Consider the following 20,552-nt stretch of genomic DNA (forward strand, 5'->3'; position numbering starts at 1 on the left):
CGACGCTATCACGAAACTAAATAGCAGTCGACAAATGAAGAACTCTGGATACGCCATATTGGTTGTCATTATATTTCTTTACTTTTGTATTATAACTTTCATATTATGACGGTGTACCGTTTCAAGGCAACAGTGTACCGGAGATTTATCATAAACACGTCAGTCTCGGTACGATTTGTTATGAGTAAATTTCACTTAATGATACATAGCGGTAAAAGCCTTCAGGAGATCCTAAGATGAACCATATCGTTGTTGAAACTTGTGTGTTCACCATGCTGTGGTGGTTAGAGATGCGGCGTTACGAAGTCGAAAGAAGTAGGTTGGTGTTCTGTTAGTTTCTAATTTTTTTTGCCTCTCGTGTTTTAAGAATTTTGGGACTTTCTTGTTAATGTAATAGAGATAAATCAGACTAAGAACAGCCGACCAGTTGCAAAGGATAAAGTAATCTTTACCTAGGTTTCAATAGATATAAATCTATCTTCTTCAGAAGACGCAGTATTATAACAACATGAAGTGATATCACTTCATGTTGTTATAATACTGCGTCTTCTGAAGAAGATAGATTTATATCTATTGAAACCTAGGTAAAGATTACTTTATCCTTTGCAACTGGTCGGCTGTTCTTAGTCTGATTTACGTGGAACCATTGCTGTAGCGCAGCTATGTTTAAAGTACTGTAATAGAGATATTTTGTGCAGTATTCGATGTTATTTACATATAAGAGCGGTCTCTCTTGGGAGCGAGTTTAGTCTATTCTGTGACATCAGTCTGATTAAAAAACGAAAGATTGAATTGTTGTGAATGAAACGAGCAATAATGACAATTGTACTCTTGCTTCTCACAAAAAATTGGCTGTTTTTTTTCGAATGTATGGTGATATCCGAGAGTGTGTTTAGACAGGGACCTAAAAATAATAAAGCTTAAACTTTTGCAGGTCAAATGGACAGCAATTACATTTGTATTCTTGCTTGTTACAAATATCTGGCTCCTTATTTCGGAGTATGTCGCCATTCCCGAGGGTCCTTACCTCCGGAAAACTCGGTGGAGGACAGATACACGTTATTTCGACGTCACTTGCGGGTAAACTGGGCTTCCTCCGCTCCATGCACCACCCTGAGAATTTGTTCAGGAATTTGTGAACAAATTGCAATACGTGATCAATACATAAAACCGCCGAGCTGAGGTTTGTAACTTGAGAACGATCTTGTCGATCGAAAACGATAACAGAATAAAATGATTCACTTCCTAGCTGTTGATATGATTCCCAACTTGGCTTTCGTAACAGTACTTAATTTGTGGCAAGAGAGACATAGCAGTGTTAAATATGGCGGACCTAAGATCGGCCATAAATTCTGTAGTAATGCAGGGAATGAAGCCACAGAAATTTTAATCTGCCATCCTCCATAAATTTTCATGTTGATCCCAATAAAACTTGAATATTGATCATATCTTTAATAGTTTAGGATTTACTGTCAAAGTGAAATCAACTACTTTTGTAACAAAGACCTGAATGCTAACATCTGAATGGTTTGGCCGATCTTAACGATCGATGGACGGTTTCAAGAAAGGGAACTGCCCTAGTCAGTTGAGCGAGGATGGTCGGCGCGCGGGAAACGCAGCCGAGAACGGGCAGAGAGACAGTGTTGGTGCAGACGCGAAAGCGGACAGTGCAGTTTCCCTATGATGTAAGTTCTCGTCTGTCTCACTTGGACACTACAGCGCTTAGGCCTCATTCAACGACAATAGACGCCTGTGAATTTCCCCATCTCGTGGCGAATCTGCGCTCTTTGTGGCACACGGACCTGGACGATAGGGTTCGTTTCACAATTCCTGAAATATGACTCTTTCGGCCATATACTTAAATGAGAGTGCAATGATCGTTAACTCACAAGGCGCTGGCATTAAATCCTTGTTGTTGTTGTGGTCTTCAGTCCTGAGACTGGTTTGATGCAACTCTCCATGCTACTCTATCCTGTGCAAGCTTCTTCATCTCCCAGTACGTACTGCAACCTACATCCTTCTGAATCTGCTTAGTGTATTCATCTCTTGGTCTCCCTCTACGATTTTTACCCTCCACACTGCTCTCCAATACTAAATTTGTGATCCCATGATGCCTCAGAACATGTCCTACCAACCGATCCCTTCTTCTAGTCGAGTTGTGCCACAAACTCCTCTTCTCCCCAATTCTATTCAATACCTCCTCATTAGTTATGTGATCTACCCATCTAACCTTCAGCATCCTTCTGCAGCACCACATTTCGAAAGCTTCTATTCTCTTCTTGTCTAAACTATTTATCGTCCATGTTTCACTTCCATACATGGCTACACTCCATACAAATACTTTCAGAAACGACTTCCTGACATTTAAATCTATACTCGATGTTAACAAATTTCTCTTCTTCAGGAACGCTTTCCTTGCCATTGCCAGTCTACATTTTATATCCTCTCTACTTGGACCATCATCAGTTATTTTGCTCCCCAAATAGCAAAACTCCTTTACTACTTTAAGTGTCTCATTTCCTAATCTAATTCCCTCAGCATCACCAGACTTAATTTAACTACATTCCATTATCCTCGTTTTGCTTTTGTTGATGTTCATCTTATATCCTCCTTTCAAGACACTTTCCATTCCGTTCAACTGCTCTTCCAAGTCCTTTGCTGTCTCTGACAGAATGACAATGTCATCGGCGAACCTCAAAGTTTTTATTTCTTCTCCATGGATTTTAATACCTACTCCGAATTTTTCTTTTGTTTCCTTTACTGCTTGCTCAATATACAGATTGAATAACATCGGGGAGAGGCTACAACCCTGTCTCACTCCCTTCTCATCACTGCTTCCGTTTCGTGCCCCTCGACTCTTATAACTGCCATCTTGTTTCAGTACAAATTGTAATGAGCCTTTCGCTCCCTATATTTTACCCCTGCCACCTTCAGAATATGAAAGAGAGTATTCCAATCAACATTGTCATACGCTTTCTCTAAGTCTACAAATGTTAGAAATGTAGGCTTGCCTTTCCTTAATCTATTCTCTAAGAAAGGTCGTAGGGTCAGTATTACCTCACGTGTTCCAACATTTCAACGGAATCCAAACTGATCTTCCCCGAGGTGAGATCTACCAGATTTTCCATTCGTCTGTAAAGAATACGCGTTTGTATTTTGCAGCCGTGGTTTATTAAACTGATTGACAGTTCGGTAATTTTCACATCTGTCAACACCTGTTTTCTTTGGGATTGGAATCATTATATTCTTCTTGAAGTCTGAGGGTATTTCGCCTGTCCTTAAAGTCTTTAAAGTAAATAAATCTAACGGAGTGCTCATAAACAAGCAGGAAAACCCCTTTCAAATCGATTACGTTCTTGACAAGACCTGGAAAGAGTAAGACCTGTACGAGTAGCAGTCCGAGGGAAACTGACGTGGAAAGAGCACACAAAAGTATTTGGAACAGAAGCAGATGTCAGGCAGAGATTCATTCGAAGAACCCAGGAACGGGGAGATTTGGCAGAGGCTGAAATGGCTCTGAGCACTATGGGACTTAACATCTGAGGTCATCAGTCCCCAAGACCTAACTAACCTAAGGACATCACACGCATCCATACCCGTAGCAGTAGCGCGTTTCCAGACTGAAGCGCCTAGAACCGCTCGGTCACAAGGGGCCGGCTTTGGCAGAGGTACCAGAAGTACAATTCTTCAGAGTAGAGACGTAGACGCAGTTGCAGGTATCTCGCAGTGAAGGCGAAGCAGGCTGGGGCGGAGCCGTGTTTGGCTGAGTGCCACGGGTTAACTGCAGGCACCCGCGAGGTCACGGCGAATGGGCTCAGCTGCGGCGACGGGGAGAGGCAGGAACTCGGCCATCCGCTGACGTCGCCCCAAGCGAACTGATAACCGTAGCTGACAGCAGCCGTCCGTATAACTCTGCGCTCTGGAGCTCATCTCTTCTCATCCGTAGGAAACGTCCACCATATCTATACACGTATTTTAAATAGCGTATCAGTATTTTGTGAACACTTTGTTTTGAGCAATTTACACTCTCTAGCAGCTGAATTAAAGGCATCTGACAGTATTCTCATTCAAACATCATTGAACTACAGGGAGGTTACTATTAAACTTCCGCTACTTGAGCCAGTGTAGACGGAGAACTACGCTACTGGCCATTAAAATTGCTACACCAAGAAGAAATCCAGGTGATAAACGGGTATTCATTGGACAAATATATTATACTAGAACTGACATATGATTACATTTTCACGCAGTTTGGGTGCATAGATCCTGAGAAATCAGTACCCAGAACAACCACCTCTGGGCGTAATAACGGCCTTGATACGCCTGGGCACTAACAGAGCTTGGATGGCGTGTACAGGTACAGCTGCCCATGCAGCTTGAACACGATACCACAGTTCACCAAGAGTAATGACTGGTGTATTGTGACGAACCAGTTGCTCGCCCACCATTGACCAGACGTTTTCAAGTGGTGAGAGATCTGGAGAATGTGCTGGCCAAGGCAGCAGTCGAACATTTTCTGTATCCAGAAAGGCCCGTACAGGACCTGCAACATGCGGTCGTGCATTATACTATTGAAATGTAGGGTTTCGCAGGGATCGAATAAAGGGTACAGCTACGGGTCGTAACACATCGGAAATGTAACGTCCACTGTTCAAAGTGCAGTCAGTGCGAACAAGAGGTGACCGAGACGTGTAACCAATGGCACCCCATACCATTACGCCGGGTGATACGCCAGTATGGCGATGACGAATTCACGCTTCCAATGTGCGTTCACCGCGATGTCGCCAAACACGGGTGCGACCATCATGATGCTGTAAACAGAACCTTGATTCATTAGAAAAAATGACGTTTTGCCACTCGTGCACCCAGGTTCGTCGTTGAGTACACCATCGCAGGGGCTCCTGTCTGTGCTGTGATGCAGCGTTGAGGGTAACCGGAGCCATGGTCTCCGAGCTGATAGTCCATGCTGCTGCAAACTCGCCGAACTGTTCGTACAGATGGTTGTTGTATTGCAAACGTCCCCATCTGTTGACTTAGGATCGAGACGTGGCTGCACGATCCGTTACAGCCATGCGGATAAGATGCCTGTCATCTCGACTGCTAGTGATACGAGGCCGTTGGGATCCAGCACGACGTTCCGTATTACCCTCCTGAACCCACCGATTCCATATTATGCTAACAGTCGTTGGATCTCGACCAACGCGAGCAGCAGTGTTGCGATACGATAAACCGCAATCGCGATAGGCTACAATCCGACCTTTATCAAAGTCGGAAACGTGATGGTACGCATTTCTCCTCCTTACATGAGGCATCACAACAACGTTTCACCAGGCAACGCCGGTCAACTGCTGTTTGTGTATGAGAAGTCTGTTGGAAACTTTCCTCATGTCAGCACGCTGTAGTGTCGCCACCGGCGCCAACCTTGTGTGAATGCTCTGAAAAGCTAATCATTTGGATATCACAGCATCTTCTTCCTGTCGGTTAAATTTCGCGTCTGTAGCACGTCATCTTCGTGGTGTAGCAATGTTAATGGCCAGTAGTGTATTTACCGTATGGGCGCCCAACTTTATAGGAAAGATTTCGAGCCTGTGCGCTGCAGGATTTACGTTTTTAGTAGTGTTAGTGTCATGACTTGCCATTAGGTGATGTACGGTTGAAACACAAGCATCAGTGTGCAGTGCTGTTGCAGACAGTCAACACGGGTGTGAACAAGTTGAGCAGAGCTTTACTCGAAAAGCTGTTTTATCAAAACAACAGCAATATTGCTGCTACTTTTTGCGAGTATCGACGCATTAAGGGAATGCGGAGAGGTCCTCTTTCCGCACTGTGGTTAAAGCTCATAACTCGGAAGTTCGAGTTAACTCGCGATTTGGGAATTTGTCCTCGGAGAGACCGATGCCCGGTTGCGTCACAAATTGTTGAAGTTATTGTTGCCATGGCTGAGAATACTGGACGAGCGATGTTCAATTACTACAAGAGCTATGTCACGACAGCTGAACGTTCCATGGTCCATCGTTCGAAAATTGTTGCGCAACATTGTGAAGTGGTATCTCTAGTGCGGTTCCAGATTGTCGTGGATGCAGATGGCCGCCACATTGAGCAACGTTTGTAACCTGCTACGTAAATATGATGCACAATTAACAAATGTTACTCTCTCTTGTGGAAATTAAGATATGTTTCTCTCAATGGTGTATTTCTTCTGCATGTTCTTACAAGTGTTTCCATAAAGTTTAACCGGCCTGTGATCGCTTGTTTTTCATGGGTGCGCTCTCAAATATCAAAAGGTTGATTGTAACCACCCTCTACTTGGAACAAAATAAGCATCTCCGTGGAAAAGAGCATGCATTCTAAAACCGGAATCATGCAAAACTCGGCTTACCCCCTTCACACATTCCAGGTGACATAGATACAGAGAAAACAAGTGCATTTGTTTCAGTACCACTCTGTCGCCTTCTACAGAAAATGTCTTTCTGTAGAATATCTAACCACGTTTTCGACCGGACCGAAGATTTCGTGACGAGGAGAACGCAGGACATTGTCGGGAATGCAGTTGCTTCCACAGGCTCTGAACTAAAATCTTGTGTGCCCGAGCAGGTCCGGTTTAAGGCTCTAGTGACATAAGCTGCCGCTTGGGGTGACAGAGGCGCCTCTAGTGCAAATTTGTACACGTGGCGTGTCATAACTAGTAGCGAAAACAACCCATGTTACAACTCACTAGATTTAGATTTATTTTAAAAGGTCTTACGTAGAGCCTAAAGAACGACAAGTAGTGTATGAGGGAGGGAGGGAGGGAGAAAGGGGGCAGGGCAAATGATATTTGACTTTCTTCGGAAAATTTTCTCGAACCTGTGCTGGCCTCAGGAGAATGATAGGAGTGGTGATCTTCATGCTGCATATGAATGAATTAGCGGATAACATTACCTCCTATATCAGGTTTTTATCATATGATATAGTCAGCTTCGAATAATTTCTTTGGTGTAAAATTACAATAATATGTAGGTTGATAAAATATCAGCCTGATGTGAAGATTCGCAGCTAGCTCCTAATGAAAAGCCTTGCAAAATTCTTCACCTCACGAAGCGTTAAACCGTGGCATGCCTTGGCTATAGGGCTACTGTTTCACAACTTGAACCGGTCGTGTCATACAAACAGTTGGAAGTAACAGTGTGCACAGATATAAAGAGCAACCACCACGCAGGCTCTGTTGTAGGTGAAGCGAATGGCAGGCTACAATTTATTGGTAGGGTAATGGGTAACACAGTTTGGCCGCAGAAGAGATTGCACACAAAGACTTCTACGGTCCATACTTGAATATTACTCAAATATATGGCAGCCATAGACGAGACACCACGCGTACAATAGCTGACCAAAAGTATACATATATCTATTGGTGGACATTAACACTCTGCCGTCCGGCGACACCACAGTGGTGTCGAGCGCGAAATACGAGTAGCAGTCAATGGCCGGCGACACCACGGTGGTGTCGTGAGCATAGTATCGCGCAGTGTCCGGCGAAAGCACTTCAGTATCTTTTGCATTCTGTTGGTGTTTTGTTTAGGTAACAATAAGTTGCACGCGTCAACAATTTTTTGTTTTGTTTTTAGAAGTACTTGTGCCCTTTCATCATGGCAGACGAAAGAGACGATATGATTATGTACGATGAATGCGCGGACGACTTTGACGTTCCGGACGACTGGCCGATTGGGAAGAAGACATTGGATATCGAAAAAAATGAAAGCTAAGCAGAATCTTCGGAAGATAGTGAAATACGTCCAAGAAGAATTCGGCGAACGCTACTCTTGTCAACTGATTCAGTGAATGAGGCGAAGAAGACAGTGCACAGTGGGCAGACTTCGATTTACCGAGGACCAATAATAAATCTGAAGGATTTCCAGGTCCAAACATATTTCTCACAGATACACAGAGCGCCGAGGATATCGTCGAATTATATAGTGGGAACGTTCTATTTGAATATATTAGCTACGAAACGAACAAGTACTACAGTCAAAATTGCAATAGAAGAAAACTGGGTATATATATATTGCCAGATTTGTCGGTGTTACGGGTCCCGAACTTAGAAAACGGTTTGGGCTTGCTATCATTATGGGCATTGTAAAAAAAGCAAGGATCGACGATTATTGGTCAACGAATCCGTTGATAAACACACTGATGTTTCGCAAAACGATGTCCCGCAACCGACTCAGACAAATATTATTATTTTTACATTTTTTCGACAACAACAATAAACCGGATAATTCCGACTGGCTTTTGAAAGTGCAATTTGTAACTGATTATTTTTCCAAAAAGTTTAAATAAACAAATATTTGAAACAAACAAATTTTCTGTTTATTTACGTATGTATATCATCGAAATTTCATGAAAGTAGGGGAACAGGGTTGAGAACTTAAGAGAACTAACGATGAGATTAGTAACACTAAACAATTTATAATCTCCCGATAATGTCAAGAACAGCCGGCGACAAGCCAAGTAATGCGAATTAGCGCTGCGGGCGCCAAGCGAATCTATTTGTACGAGAGGTGTGGACGGCAAAGTATTAATACTGGGTGTGTTCAACCTTCCCCTTTATGATGGCTTGAGATCTGCTTAGAACACTCTAGCTCATCCCAATGGTGTCCTATTGGGTTCAGGTCGGGACTCGCTATATTTATCTGACAAACACATACGCAACGCGTTCCGAACAAAGCGAATTCAGTGTAGGGACGTAAATGAAGATGGTGAGGCACCAACTGCTACGGTTTTCTTGCCGTATTTTAAGAATAGGAAGAATCCCCGAGAGACACAACATCAAGTGCGATTTTCGAACAGCAGAAAAATTGAGGAATTTGTTGTGCTCAGTCAGAGACGATCTTGGCCTTACAAAACGTGACGTTTTTAAGACCCCATTCTAGTGTGAGAAATCTTATATTGGACAGACAAGTCGCACCGTGCAAGAACATTGTGTGGAACACTATCGCCTTATCCGCCTGGGTCAACATAATACTCAGAGGTAGCGAAGCATTGCCTGAATACAAGGCATCGCATGTTTTACGTGCTACGGTCGCAGGTTCGATGTCCTTAGGTTAGTTAGGTTTAAGTAGTTCTAAGTTCTAGGGGACTGATGACCATAGCAGCCATGTTTTACGAGAAGACTGAAGTTTTATCTTCAGCATTATCATTCTGGAATTATGTATTCAAGGAGGCCAAACGAATCTGTGCAGCGGACAATCTTATCAACAGAGATACGGGATGTCAACTAGGTACTGCCTGGAATCCAGCACTGGCTATCATTAAATTTAAACGGGAGAAGCAGAATCCTTCGATGTTTGACTCGACGCAGCGCACTGCAGACATTTAATTTAGCTTTTAACCTCAGGAGCGCTCTGCAGCACAGTCAGCGCATGTGCGGAAGACCACCCTCTAGGCTTCTGGTAACAGAGGGGAGGGGGGGAGGGGGAGGGGGGAAGGGTGAACTATAAGCGCGCCGTAATTCCTGCTCCTGGCCTGATAAATTTCATCGCCGCATCACGATTATCACCAGTGGCGTGAATTTTAAAATTTTCCCGGCGAATTGACGCAGACTGCGACGGCTCACCTGAAGATGACTGGCAGGTGCCCAGTTGAAATATCGTGCGAACTATTGAACGACGACCGGCTGCAAGCCCGAAATTTGTTTGAACAGTCACCAGTGGTGTCATCCAGCAGTGTTTACAGGAAGTACCACCACCTGAAGACGTCGCAACAGTTTGTGCCGATGAAATGTTGTGGGGCTTGCACACCGTTATCCGGCGACAAATCCGAGAAGAATATTGCGACAGATCTGTAGGGAAAGCCTGAAAAGTCGAGATCGGATGTGTTTGTCGCCAACGAGTTTAGTACATTTCCACACGAAGACGGGTTGCCAAAAGAGTCGTTGGGCCACTGAGTGAATGAGACACAGTGAGCCTTCAGCACTTGGCGCTAGTGATTGGACAACCGACGGATTTTAACAAGCGAGTGGCTGGTCGATGGTCCCTTAGTTCGGCAGGTCTCTATAGCCAACTGAAATACGGAATGACTAGCCACTCGGCCCACGAATGTTTTCACTCACTCTCCGGGTTTGATTGGTTTTGCTTGATGTGACATTTACGGCAATTATATGAATGTTTTCACTCAGTCTCCCGGTTTGAGTAATTTCATTTACCTACTTTTCCAGCCTTTTCGGTCATTCATGAACCATGACTAAGGCTGCCAACTTTTTTAGAGACAAATAACGTATTTTTTTTAAAGAGAGGTGAGTAAAATATATTAATTAAACAAGAATTTTCTAACTTCTGTTATTAAATATGTTTTTGGGTTGTTTTAAATGGTTAATAACTGTTGCTACATTATAAATTTATGTTGCAATAAATGACGAAATACTTTTTATTTAATTTTATTGAATCCTGTCTCTCTCTTCCCGCTGGCCTGCACCCATGACTGGAAATTCTATTTCGGTAAATGGTGTAGGGGAGGGGGAGGGGGAGGGGGAGGGGACGGTGACCCGTCACTTTTCGCCACCGAGGGACACAGGAAATCCTACTTTTAAAAAAGGAAGCCTCAAGTATTTAGTGGATGTTCCTTAACCGTTTCTAGTCAACTATCGGTTTACTTGGACCAGAGGACCAGTCCATTCCATGCACACACAGCCCACACCATTATAGAGCCACCACCAGCTTACACAACGCCTTATTGACAAACTTGGGTGTGGTGGAGTCTGCGCCACACTCGAATCCTACCATCAGCTATTACCAGCTGAAATCGGGACTCGCCTGACCAGACCACGGTTTCCCAGTCATGTAGAGCGCAACCGATGTGATCACGAGCTCAGCAGAGGCAGAGGCACTCGCGTCGGTCGTCTGCTGCCACAGCCCATTAACGCCAAATTTCGCCGCACTATTCAAACGGATACATTCGTTATACGTCCCAAATTGATTTATGTGTTTATTTCATAAAACGTTGCTTGTCTGTTTGCACAGGCAACTGTGCGCAAATTCCGCTGCACTCGGACGTTAAGTGAATGCTGTGGGTCACAGCGCTGTCCGTGGTGAAAAGTAATGCCTGAAATGAATCCTCGGCACACTCTTGACACTGTGGATCTCGGAATATGGAATTCCCTAATGATTTCCGAAATGTCCCATGAGTCGTCGGCCGGAGTGGCCGAGCGGCTCCAGGCGCTTCAGTTCGGAGCGGCGCTGCTGCTACGGTCGCAGGTTCGAATCATGCCTCGGGTATGGATGTGTGTGATATCCTTAGGTTTAAGTAGTTCTAAGTCCAGGGGACTGATGACCTCAGATGTTAACTCCCATAGTGCTTAGAGCCATTTGAACCATTTTGTCCCATGAGTCTAGCTCCAAGTGGCATGCTGCGTTCAAAGCCTGTTAGTTCCCGTCGTGCGGCCATATTCACGTCGGGAATCTTTTCACATGAATCACCTGGATACAAATGACAGATCTGCCAATGCACCGCGCTTCTATACCTTGTGTACGCTATACTACAGCCATCTGCATATGTGCATATCGCTATCCCACGACTTTTGTTGCCTTAGCGTAATCTCTTTTGAAGATGCTATCAATTCCGTTCAAATGCTCTACCATGTCCTGTGGCGTGCCTGACAGAATTACAAATTACATTTCTTATACTGTTGTTGGCTGTGATATATACTGAAGAGTCAAAAAAATCTGGAACATCTGCCTAATATCGTGTATGGCCCCCGCGAGCACGCAGAAATGCCGCAACACTAGGTGGGAAGGATTCGACTAATATTTGAAGTAGGGCTGGAGGGAAATGACACCACGAATCTTGCAGATCTGTCCATAAATCCGTAAGAGTACGAGGGGGTGGAGATTTCTTCTGAATAGCACGTTGCAAGGCGTGTCCCGGATATGCTCAACAATGTTCATGCCTGGAGAGTTTGGTGGCCAGCGGAAGTGCTTAAACTCAGAAGAGTGTTCCTGGACCCACTCTGTAGCAATTTTGGATGTATGGGGTGTCGCATTGTCCTGCTTTAATTGCCCAAGTCCGTCGGAATGCACAATGGCTCTGAGCACTATGGGACTTAACTTCTAAGGTCATCAGTCCCCTAGAACTACTTAAACCTAACTAACCTAAGGACAGCACACACATCCATGCCCGAGGCAGGATTCGAACCTGCGACCGTTGCAGTCGCGCGGTTCCAGACTGTAGCGCCTAGAACCGCTCGGCCACCCCGGCCGGCGGAATGCACAATGGACCTCAATGGATGCAGGTGATCAGACAGGATGCTTACGTACGTGTCACCTTGCAGAGTCGTATCTAGACATATCAGGGGTCCCATGTCACTCCAACTGCACACGCCCCAAACCATTACAGAGCCTCCACCAGCTTGAGCAGCCCCCTACTGACATGCAGGGTCCATGGATTCATGAGGTTGTCTCCATACTTGCGCACGTCCATCCGCTCGATACAATTTGAAACGAGACTCCTCTGACCAGGCAACATGTTTCCAGTCATCAACAATCCAATGTCGTTGCTGAATGGTCCAGGCGAGGCGTCGTGCAGCCATCAAGGGTACAAGAATAGGCATTCCGAAAGCCCATATCGATGATGTTTCGTTTAATGATTCGCACGCTGACTCTTGTTGATGGCCCAGCATTGAAATCTGCAGCAATTTGCGGAAGAGTTGCACTTCTGTCACGTTGAACGATTCTCTTCAGTCGTCGTTGGTCCCGTTCTTGCAGGATCTTTTTTCCGGCTGCAGTGATGTCGGAGCCAACGGCCTTGCCGCAGTGGTAACACCGGTTCCTGTCAGATCACCGAAGTTAAGCGCTGTCGGGCTGGGCTAGTACTTGGATGGGTGACCATCCGGTGTGCCCAGCGCTGTTGGCAAGCAGGGTGCACTCAGCCCTTGTGAAGCAAACTGAGGAGCTAATTTATCGAGAAGTGGCAGCTCCGGTCTCGGAAACTGACATACGGCCGGAGAGCGGTGTGCTGACCACATGCGGATGTGGAGGGCCACATCCGCATCCAGTGACGCCTGTAGGCTGAGGATGACACGGTGGTCGGTCGGTCCGGTTAGCCTTCGTGACCTGTTCGGGTGGAGAGCGATGTCCGAGATCTGAAGTTTTACCGGATTCCTGATGTTCACGGTACACTCGTGAAATGGTCGTACGGGAAAATCCGCACTCCATCGCTACCTCGGAGATGCTGTGTCCCATCGCTCGTGCGCCAACTATAACAGCACGTTCAAACTCACTTGTATCGTGATAACCTGCCATTCTAGCAGCAGCAACCGATTTACGCCAAACACTTTTTGTCTTATATAGGCGTTGCTGAGCGCTGCGCCATATTCTGCCTATTTACATATCTCTGTATTTGAATACGCACTTCACTGTACAGTGGGGTGAGTTCAGCCATCTCCTTCGGCCATGTATGTCTCCTTCCTTGCGGATATGAGAATTCTGTAGTATGTGTGTCTTTAGAGTGTAGGTGAGTATAACGCATGCTTGTAGTGCGTAGTGTTATGTTTCGTAGCTTTTCTAATGTTTAATCTTTTGAACTGAAACTGAACTGAATCGAACCGGGCTGCTGTTCTTTATAACTCGTATATTTGTGTTGCAATCCTGGACAACACAAGTAGGGTAGTTATGGAAACGCTGCTTAATAAATGAGTCGCCAAAACTAAAATTGTATAACTATATTTTAATGAACTCCAACCAAATCATCTAGAAAGCCAAAACCGTAAACTAAATAAGCTGTACTACGAAACTGTATTGTGCGGTGGTGAACAGTGCTACAATCCATGACGTCACAATACGTGAGAAGGCATCAGAATAACAATGCTATATAAAATTACCAATCGAATTTTAAAAGAATAAATAGCCACAACGTTTGTACAAAAATGATCTGATAATTTACGTACACCATCCGATTGAATAAAATTCCAAACCCTGAATAATATATTCTTAAATGTAACAGTGCAGTCTAAATATGAAATGGATCTGAAATAAACTTTACCTAAACTGACTATAAATTCTGAAAAGCAAAGCTAACTGTAAATGATCTTATCGCACTGACGGTAATGTAATTGGCCCTTACGAATTTTTGTGGCTTACCTGTGATAACGGAAACATAAAATATGCAGCGCAGTACCAAGCAAGCTAAATAAAAGAAAATCCTAGTGGATGTGCGATGCTAGAATGTGCAACTACTGTAAAGAGACCATGTCTCAGTTTTGGCCACTGTGTTCTGCAGAGTAAAATGCGGTGACATACATAATGAGATAATATGCAATTCTTTCGTGAGGAGATGTTGGTGAAATCTGAACTTGCTAAATGACTAAAAAAAAACTGTATTGCAAAAATTGAAACTCATTATCTGACTATCACAATCATCATTACAAAAATTATCTTTTATAAGAAATTTTTCTCTGCCATGCAATTATAAAAATGGTAAAGCAGTGGTAAATATAGAGCCTCTGAAAGCAATCCATGTGAACTGATAACTTTCCCTGCTCTCTTCTGAACAATGAACAAACTAACCGAAACCAAAAAAGAAAAAATTCCACTAAAACTTGCCGGTTTTCAAACACATCACACTTACGCACAAGCGAGCAATGCAGCAAACTTTACCTTAAAAAAACCTTAACTTGTCCAATTGATCTTCACAAAATCACAATTCACAATTCATACTTCTCTGTATCTTTCTCTATCAGTGCTCTGCAAACCATATCCATCCGCTCAGTGGCCTATCCAGCACCCACCGTGAGCTTCTCTTAGAACGCTTACTGCAACGACAGCGCTACTGACAACCAGTGACCACAGTGTCTGTACTCAGAATCTCTGTGGCGTAACATATCGACTATCGAGAACTTCGCTTTCCTTGAAAACCAAAAATAAACAAGAAACATTACATTATCCCGCAACCTTTCACCGATTCGAATTTTGCAGGGTGTTACGTACAAATAGAAAGGACCAGACAACAAATTCTGATGTAAGAAATCATAAAAAGGGGACAAAAGAAAAATTTACGTTGGAATCTTGAGCAAAAGTATGAGTAGAATGACTTCGGCAAATAAGGAAAGCTATTCATTACATTTCCTATGCATAATACAGTAGTAATGATATTAAACTGTTCATTACATAAGTTAATTTTACGTAGGCTACAATCTAACCAAAAAATATTTAAGTAGCAAAAGACAAAGAAGAATTCTGAAACCGATTAAACAAAGGAAATGAAGGACCCTAATCTCCTCGGAGGGAAAGTAAAAATGCATCACACTATAGTCATACACACTCACACCAGAACACACCAAGATTCTCCAAAGTTGAATTTCAAGAATGAAATCAGTAGACAATGTAGATACGAACACATGTGGGAACCAGAGGGCAGGCCGAGGATGGCTACTATGCGATAAATGTAAATGTAAATGTCGGGTGACTAGTGCCTAGACCATTCGCCGGGTGCAAGTCTTTCTATTTGACTTGCGCGTCGATGGGGATGAAATGATGATGATTAGGATATCACAACACCCAGTCCCTGAGCGGAAAAATCTCCGACCTAGCCGGGAATCGAACCCAGGCCCTTAGGACTGACATTCTGCCGCGCTGACCACTCAGCTACCGGGGGCGGAATTATGCGATATGTCCTCTGCTGATAACTATTTTCAAGTGGAGCTTAACGACCCCATCCGATGAACGGATCACCATAAACAGCGCAACTTGGCCTCAATTCATGACACACCGCGAAAGGTTTGGAATTTAATCCAGACCATCGGCGCAAGTACCGCTGATCGCCAACTTACACCACCACCTCTCCTCCGCTTTCCGGCCAAATACCGGCAGACAAACTTTCATCCATCACCAGAGTTCGAACCAGCTTATTTCCGAGTCAAGTGTCACCACACAGACCTGCATTAACGACCTCGACTGTGGATGTGGACTTACAATGTTATCAACAGAATTCTTTAAATACTTTTCGACGCAACGTTTATACAGATCAGTAGAGTGCAAGACGGTACAGTAACTACAATAACACGCACTCTGAGTGTTGTGACGTTGCACGCTGCAACTATATCCGTCAGTTCTGAGACCCGTGGCTGGCTGGCGTGGTTTCTGCAGCTGGCGGCATCGGCAGGCAGGCGTTGGGAGACGCTGCGGCCTCGCCCGCCTGTGACAATGGCCGCCTCCGTGCCGAGGACACGCCGCCCACTACGCCGCAGTGGCTGGCTCTGACGCACTTCACTCCCAACCGCACGCTCCTGGCTCTCTCAACTAACAATCCGCACTTCAGCAGTGGGCACCGTCATCTGTGTGCAGCCCTTTTGAGCTGTTCACTCTCTGATCTGTTCTTACCATCTGGGACAACAGTTTTCGTCCGTTTTGTGCCACTGGTCATAAATACACTGAGGTGTCAAATGTCGTGTGATACCTCCTACCACTGTGTCGGACCGACTTTTGGCCGGCTTAGTGCAGCAACTCGACGTGGCTTGGACTCAGCAAGTCGTTGGAAACCCCCTGCAGAAATATTGGGCCATGCTCCCTCGATAACTCTCCATAATTATATAATTGCCAAAATGTTGCCGACGTAGAATTTTGTGTACGGACTGACCTTTCAACTATGTCCCATAGATGTTCGATGGTCTTCATGTCGGGCGATCTGTGTGGCCAAATCATTCGCTCGAACTGTCCAGATCGTCCTTCAAACCAGTCGCAAACGATTGTAAACCAGCGACATCGTTGTTTGGGAACATGAAGTCCATGAATGGAGATGGTCTCCAAGTAGCCGAACATAGCCATTTCTAGTCAGTGATCGGTTCAGTTGGACCCGAGGACCCACTCCATTGCAAGTACACACAGCTCACATTATTGTGGAGCCAACACCAGCTTTCACAGTGCCTTGTAGACAGCTTGGGTCCATGGCTTCGTGGGGCCCGCGCCACACTCGAACCGTACCATCAGCTCTTATCAAATGAAATCTGGAATCATCTGATCAGGCAACAGTTTCCTGTAGTTTAGGGTCCAAACGATATGGTTACGAGCTTACGAGAGGCGCTGCCGGCGATGTCATGCTGTTAGCAAATGCATTTACTTCGGTCGTCTGCTGCCATAGCCCATTAACGTCACATTTCGCCGCACTGTCCTAACGAAACCGTCCGTCGTACTTGCCACATTGATTTCTGCGGTTATTTCACGTAGTGTTGGTTGTCGGTGAGACCTAATGTCTGAAGACTGATATTCCCGGCACACCCCTAACACTGTGGATCTCGGAGTATTGAATTCCCTGACGATTTCCGAGGTGCATTGTCCCATGCGTCTAACTCGAACTACCATTCCACGTCCAAAGTTTTTTAATTCCCGTCTTGCGGCCATAATCACATTGGAAACATTGTCGCAAGGATCACCTCACTACGCCGGCCGTGGTGGCCGTGCGGTTCTAGGCGCTCAGTACGGAACCGCGTGACTGCTACGGTCGCAGGTTCGAATCCTGCCTCGGGCATGGATGTGTGTGATGTCCTTAGGTTAGTTAGGTTTAAGTAGTTCTAAGTTCTAGGGGACTGATGACCACAGCTGTTGAGTCCCATAGTGCTCAGAGCCATCACCTCACTACAAACGAGAGCTTCGCCAATCCACTGCCATTTTATGCCTTGTGTATGCGATACTACCGCCATCTATATGTATACATATCGATATCTCAAGACTTTTACCTCAGTGTAGTATGTTACCCGGAAATGGTAGAAACTGTTACTGCTTGTTGAAACCTCTTCCTTGTACTCAATTCATCTTCATACACAATACAGCTCGTTTGATTTCACTTGGATGTCCAAAATACAACATGCCAGATGATTTCCATTGGCTGTCTGGCATCATACTCTGAAGAGCCAAATCATTACCACCGTCTCCTTAATAGCCTTTGGTCCAACGTTGGAACGCAAGATAGCAGTGTTTCTTCGTTGTATGAATTCAATAACTCCTTGGTGGATTTCCGGACGTTTGTAGCACCGAATGTCTACGCAGTTAGCCTAAATTACTGACCGGTGGATTGGGGGCATGGATCTGGCCCCTGGTAGCGTCACAGCGCTCCGATCAGGCGACACATCAGTGTGAGTTCATTGTCACGTTCGTCGCACCACTGTAGCAAGTTTCTGGTTTTGTGACACAGTTATCCTATTGTAAGGTGCCTTCGCTGTTGGGGATGACAAGCTCGAGGTCTGCAAAAATGTTCACATAATCCATCATTGCCATAGTGCTTTTGATTACAATCACATCTCCTGTGGAAGCCTAGGTGAATGTCCCCCTCAACATAATATTATTAGGAAAGGCCCGAGTCCGTGGCGTAGTGCATATTACAAGCAGAAATTCGCTGGGATGATAGCATACAGTATGGTATCAAAAGTATCCGGACACCTGGCTGAAAATGACTTACAAATTCCTGCCGCCCTCCATCGGTAATGCTGGAATTCAAGGTACGCAGGCATACGTTCAATCAGGTGCTGGAAGGTTTCTTGAGGAATGGCAGCCCATTCTTCACGGAGTGCTGCACTGAGGAGAGGTATCGATGTCGATTGGTGAGGCCTGGCACGAAGACTGCGTTCCAAAACATCCCAGAGGTGTTCTATAGGATTCACATCAGGACTCTGTGCAGGCCAGTCCATTGCAGGGACGTTATTGTCGTGTAACCACTCCGCCACAGGCCATGCATTATGAACAGGTGCTCGCTCGAATTACTCTTCAACAGTGGGAAGCAAGAAGCTGCTTAAAACATCAATGTAGGCCTCTGCTGTGATAGTGCCACGCAAAACAACAAGGGGTGCAAGCCCCATCCATGAAAAAACACGACTACACCGTAACACCACCGCCTCCGAATTTTACTGTTGGCACTACGCACGCTGGCAGAGGACACATCAGTGTCACACCCTGCCATCGGATCGCCACATTGTGTACCGTGATTCGTCACTCCACACAACGTTTTTCCACTGTTCAATTATCCAATGTATACGCTCCTTACATCAAGCGAGGCATCGTTTGGCATTTCCCGCCGTGATGTGTAGCTTATGAGCAGCCGCTCGACCATAAAATGCAAGTTTTATCACCTCCCGTATAACTGTCACAGTACTTGCAGTGGATCCTGATGCAGTTTGGAATTCCTGTGTGGTGGTCTGGATAGATGTCTGCCTATTACACATTAGGATCCTCTTCAACTGTCGGCGGCCTCTGTCACTCAACAAACGAGGTCGGCCTGTACGCTTTTGTGATGTACGTGCCCCTTCACGTTTCCACTTGACTATCACATCGGAAACAGTGGACCTAGGGAAGTTTAGAAGTGGGGAAATGTCGCGTGCAGACGTACGACACAACTGACACCCTGTCACCTGACCACGTTCGAAGTCCTTGAGTTCCGCGGAGCGCCCCATTCTGCTTTCTCACGATGTCTAACGACTACTGAAGTCGCTGATATGGTGTACCTGGCAGTAGGTGGCAGCACAATGCACCTGATATGAAAAAACGTACGTTTTTGGGGGTGTCCGGATACTTTTGATCACACAGTGTATCTGGACGCTGTCATCGACCTGGTGTAACAGAAACGTGATTCATAGAAACGTGATTCATCCGAGCAAGCAACAGGTTTCCATTGACCCACGTTTCAATCTTGACGTTCTTGTGCCCATTGCATTCGTAACTGACGATGTGGTTGTTTCAACGTCGGAACACAAAGGGTCGTGGTCTGCTGCGAAGCCCCATGTTCAGCAATGTGAGCTGAGCGATGCGCTCCGAAACACTTGTGCCTGCACCAGCATTGCACTCAGTCGTCAGATCTGCCACACATCAGCGCCTATTCTACTTTACGCAGTGGGCAGCCCCCGACCTCCTCGTTCTGTGATGAGAGGCGGACATCACCTAGTTTCACCGTCCTCCATCTATTTTCCATATATGCTCACGGCAGTAGCACGTGAACAGTCGACCAACTTCGCCGTTCTCATGAAGTTCGTTTCCGGGCGGTGGGCTGTAAAAATCTGCACTATGTCAAAGTCGCTTCTTTGGATGAATTTCTCCATTTGAGGCTCTTATCATCGCTAGAATGGTCTCCCATACGTCTCTCATTTGCTTATGTTCTTTCCGTTCCGCGTCATTTTCCCGCAACATAAACAGGCATTAACTCTCTCCAGTGACAGTCGTCATAATTATTTCGGCTCATGAGTGCACGGTGAAAATTGGTTGCGTCTTGTGAATTTTCGCGGAATACTATATTGCACGAGCTATAATGGGTGTAAAATCCGTGCCCGAAAACTTCGTCCATCTGTTCTACAGAGCGGCAAATTGTCGGTGAAACCGTCTGCAACTAGGTCACCACCTCGTGTAGCAAACGTGATTTAGTATACACTATGTCTACAGTCTACAGCGGAGCCGACCACGGCGTGCCAGACTTCACGATGGCCAGGTGCGCCGGTCGCTTGTCTCGGCTTTGCTTCACGGAAGCTTTTTGGTGGGAAGTACGTGGTATAATGCGACATTTCATTTGGTATTGCGGTGTGGCCTTTAATCGGTCGGCACAATTCCATT

At 45.4% G+C, this 20,552-nt stretch overlaps 1 protein-coding gene and 1 pseudogene across 5 annotated transcripts in view; both read left to right on the forward strand.

Moving 5' to 3' along the window:
- LOC126482386 (peptidoglycan-recognition protein LA-like) overlaps window positions 1-20,552 on the forward strand; it is a 554,285-nt gene that overhangs the window by 131,329 nt on the left and 402,404 nt on the right. The window lies entirely within an intron of this gene.
- On the forward strand, window positions 12,765-12,882 carry LOC126482532 (5S ribosomal RNA; annotated as a pseudogene).

The sequence above is a fragment of the Schistocerca serialis genome, chromosome 5, assembly GCF_023864345.2.
Source record: "Schistocerca serialis cubense isolate TAMUIC-IGC-003099 chromosome 5, iqSchSeri2.2, whole genome shotgun sequence".
NCBI classification, from domain to species: domain Eukaryota; kingdom Metazoa; phylum Arthropoda; class Insecta; order Orthoptera; family Acrididae; genus Schistocerca; species Schistocerca serialis.